The sequence below is a fragment of the Panthera uncia genome (assembly GCF_023721935.1).
Source record: "Panthera uncia isolate 11264 chromosome A1 unlocalized genomic scaffold, Puncia_PCG_1.0 HiC_scaffold_17, whole genome shotgun sequence".
NCBI lineage: Eukaryota > Metazoa > Chordata > Mammalia > Carnivora > Felidae > Panthera > Panthera uncia.
Window position 1 is genome coordinate 98758704 of NW_026057577.1, and position 4771 is coordinate 98763474.

Below are 4771 nucleotides of genomic sequence, written 5' to 3' on the forward strand. Positions count from 1 at the left end.
CTCCCTCTCTGTTCCTCCCCCGCGCATGCTCTGTCTCTCCCTCTCTCTCAAAATTAAATAAACATTTAAAAAAATTTTAAATGTCGGTGCTTGTATATTTGGGTGCTTTCTCACTGAAGCTCTTCTAAGTAGCTTTTTCATTTAATAGACATAGCTTGTCTGTGTGTGAAGTAGCTCTGAACTTTCCAACTTAAATTATGTTGTTCCCAGGTTCTTCTTACCTTCAACTTTATTGTGTCTATTTTTACTTCCTGTTACCTATTCTGATTCCGTATATATTCATTTATTTTGGTTGCCCACATTAGTAACAGAATCAGATCCAGAGACAAGGATTTGAGTGTAAGAAGTTCATTTTAGAGGTGATCTCAGGAACAATGGTAGAAAAATAGGAAAGTGAGATATGGAAGGGAAAGAAGCCCAAAAAGGATGAGTTAAGAAACTGATTATGTTGTTGAAAACTGGGGCTAAAGCTTGTTGGAGACCCCTGGGAATTGAACAGAACACGCTTCATAGATATGCCACCCCAACAATGGGCAAGCTGGGGCACTTACCCTCTTGTCTCCTTTCATCATTGGTTTGGGTTTGCTTCCTGGGGGTCGTTACCTCCCTAAACTTTTAAGCCTGTCCCATGTTTGAGCAAAGGATGCCAGATAAAGCCTCTAGGGAGTAAGCTGCATTTACTTGCTGGAAGCAAAGACTATACTTTCAGGGTTCATTTCTATAGTTTCTCTGAATACATAGAGTACTTGCTGAAAGCAGACATCAGTGTGTGCTGAAATGGTGAAAAGTGACAGAAATGGGTGGGGGCACACACAGCTTCACAATAGTTATCAACCCTAGGATTTCCCTTTCAACAATTGCAGTTCTTAAGGTTTTGACAATAAAATGTAAAGCAGCAACTATTGATATAGCTTGAATAAGCTTAGGATAATGTACTAATTTTTAGTTATGAATATTACAGAGCTGGGACATTGATATTTTCCAGTTAGCCCAACAATGGGCATGCCAAAGTGGGCAGTGTATTCAGCAATCCCTAATGAGCAAACACAGAAATCTGTGCTTAAATCTCTGAAGTTTTCCATTCACACAGCCTATTTTGAGTGAAAAAAGCCTTCTTTCCACATTTCTTGGAGCCTGTCACGAGATGTTTTCCTAATCAACCCATCAGTGGTTGTGCTGTTCTTTTCTTACTCACCTATCAGGTGTCTTTAATTCTCAAATATTGGATGATGCAACTGGAATGACTTCAGCATTAAGTTTTGTTTTGTTTTGTTTTTTAATTCACAAAACTAAAATGTGCTATGAGAGTTCTAATTTCAGGTGTGACTATACCTAAGGACTTGGTAGCAATCGCGACCTGTTTCTCAACCTAAATCCTTTGCTCTCTTGTTCCTTGGCTCTTTTCTCAGATTGACTATCCCTTTACAATGACAAAATGCCAAAATATCAACCATGAGTTCCCAATATTATACTCAGAGCTCTGATTCAGCAGAAAAGAAATCTTAATTCCCACCAACAGTTAAAACAAAACCCTAGACCTGACCCACAGACGTACAATTAGATAATTGCATTGCATTTTTAACCCTGAATCCCTGAATACTGTCAATGGAAAACACAATGATGTTATTGTCTAGACTAGAGTCATGAGCTTCCCTGGAAGTGATTGGTTGTTTGTGAGAAGGTGAGGGGAAGTAGAGCAGGGTGCAGTCTAGGTCTTCTAGAAGATCACAGATTGAAAGGAGAGCAGAGGTCATTTTGAGTTGGATTTTCTATCACTTGATTGTCCACATGAAAATTAAGGGACAATTATGAAAAGAAGATAGTATAGATTTTGATTAGTGTACTGAGTGTTAATCTCTACAGTATGGCATCGCTTCCATACATCCTACTACTGTTTTTGACTATATTTTTACTTCCCCTTTCCTACCTGTATCAACACTTACAAATAGCTCCAGCTAAATATGGTCCTTTCTGCCCCAGGATGCCATTGAAGAACAACTATAGCTTCTCAGACCACTTTATCCCCATTCTAGAAGTGGTCCCCATTGGCAAACCTCTTAGTAGGTTCCCTAGCCTACAAATCGGATTTGTGCACTCCCCAAATTGGAACAACCATTTTAAGCTATTTCAAAACACATCATTGTGAGGGGGTGCCTGGGTGGCTCAGTCGTTAAGCATCTGAATTTGGCTCAGGTCATGATCTTGTGGTTCACGAGTTCGAGCCCTGCATCTGGTTCTCTACTGTCAGCTCAGAGCCTGGAGCCTGCTTTGGATTCTGTGTCTCCCTCTCTTTCTGCCCCTCCCCCACTCATGCATGGTCTCTCTCTCTCTCTCTCTCTCTCTCTCTCTAAAATAAATAAATTTAAAAAAATTTTAAAAACACTACATTGTCAATACATTTTAAAAACCTAATAATTCTATAACTATTAAATTGTATTAAATTTAAACAAAGCACAAGAAGCAACCTACCCATGTGTGAATTACTTTTACTCTCAGAATGACACCGAAGTTCAAAAACTCTTCCTGTACAAAATTGTTTTCCAATGGGTCAGGTTTTTTTTAATGAAACTAGAAGGAAATTGATATTTTTTATTTATGAAAAATCTAAATAGTTCTCCAAATAGGAAACTGCCTGATTGTCTATCATATATTATGTTCTACTCCCCAAGTCTTCATACTGTTTACTATGATTAGTCATTTCATCATTTAAGATTTATAAACTAGTCTCAAATCCCTACGCTACAGAATCTGGTAAACTCAATGTCTCTTACAATACCTTTGCAATTTCTTGTGAGTGACAAGTATTAATTGAATTGAACACCTCATTGCTGTTGGCTCATTTCCTGATCCTGGGTGAATTCTTTTTTCTTCATTTTACATCTCACTTCTTGCTCAGGACATCTATGCTGGACTGTAACCCAGTTTCTTTAATTTCTTAAGTGAGGAAACATCAGACTTCTACTATATGTAGGTCAGAAGTTCTCAAACTTTATCACACAGTATAATCCTCTGGAGGGCTTCTTGAACTTGGATTCCTGCACCCCAACCCCAGAGTTTCTGATTCAGTAGGTCCAGATGGCTCCTGATAATCTGCATTTGCAACAGGTCCTATATAATGCTTAGGCTGCTGGTCAGGAGATCACAGTATGAGAAACACTTATTTAGAGCAATAAGGTAGGGTCAAGGGAGTGTTGCCTTACTATAAAGATAACTTAAAATTGAAAAATAGATTTCCTAGTTTTAAAAGTCCCTCAACCATTTCCATCTTCAGAAATTTCTCAGTAGTCATATTGCCACTTAAGAATAGGTCTGTTCTCTCTCTTTCTCTCTTTCTCTGGCTCCCTCACTCCTTTCTGAATGACTGACTTGAGAAATTCAAAACTCCTCTTACTTTATTATATAGGATACATAGCTATTAATGTCTCTCTACCTCAGACTTAGCCCATCCTGGTCAAGCCAATGGGCTATTTATTTTTCCAAACTCCTTTGCTAAATATTGTTTATTTCTGCTACTGGCTCTTAAACTAATAGTTTAATTCTCTCAATTATATTTTATAATAAATGATGAAATTTTTTTTCTGTTTCATAAATCTAAGTGTATGTAGCTAGTTTAGAATCCTTTCTTTCTTTCTCTCTCTCTCCTTCTTTCTTTCTTTCTTCTTTTTTTGGGGGGGAAAGGGAAAGTGGGGAGCAGGAGAGAGAGAGAGACATGGGGCTCAATCTCACGACCATGAGATCATGACCTGAGCCAAAATCAAGAGTCAGATGCTCCATCCACTGAGCCACCCAGGTGCTTCTAGAATCTTATTTTCATTGCATGTATCATTTACTACATGGCTATGATTATGATAATAAATATTGTCTGGATTAATATACACATACATTTTTTATTTTACCTTACAGATTAACCTTGGAAAATAACAACGTTTATTCAAAGTGAAAGAGGCAGAACAACGAAATTATACTTCCTAAGTATCAAGGCTGTCCTGACCTAAAGGCAGGAAAACTTTACAATTAAACCTAGGATCCTAAACCAGACTGCCTGACTTCAAATCCAGCTCGGCAACTTTCTACCTGTGTGAAGCTAAGAAAGTTAACCTTCTTGGTCTGTTTTTGTTTTTCCTTCTATATAATATAGATGATTATATTATCTTCATTATAGGGTCATTGAGTGATTACATTGTGTGTGTGTGTGTGTGTGTGTGTGTGTGTGTGTATGACCCTTAAACAGTACATCATGAATACTTAATATATATCACTTCCTCTTATGTTGAGGAACTTGTTGTTTTTTAACAAATATCATTATTTCTTGTTCTATTGTGTTATTCAGTTATATTCTTTGTGGAAGATTTTTAGGTTGGCAGTAAAGGATGTTCTGCATTTAGGGAAAACTCTCTAAGGACATGAAAACACTATTGTATATGTAGGTCAGCAATCAGAAATATTGGAGGAATCTATCAAATTCTATTAGTGGTTTCCCCATTCACCATGGAATTAGGAACCATTCAGTATTAAAATTTGCTTTCATGTTGCACTTTTATTAAGTTGCAATTTTGCCAAATTTTTAATATTTACTCTACAAAGTCCTAAGATAACTTATAAAGTATCCTAAACTCCTACAAGACTTATTTTCCACAATAAGGGATAGCACTATAGGTCATCACAATACAGTGATGTTCCATTGCTAAATTTTTTTTTGAGATAAGAAATGCTTTTAATAAATATTATCAGAGGCTAATTTTAAATTGTTTCAAGAGAATATGACCCAACT

The 4771-nt window shown here is 36.8% G+C and overlaps 1 pseudogene; it reads left to right on the top strand.

Annotated features, from left to right (window-relative positions):
• Positions 1-693: 693 nt before the first annotated feature.
• LOC125935927 (uncharacterized) lies at positions 694-776 on the top strand (annotated as a pseudogene).
• The last annotated feature ends 3995 nt before the right edge of the window (positions 777-4771 follow it).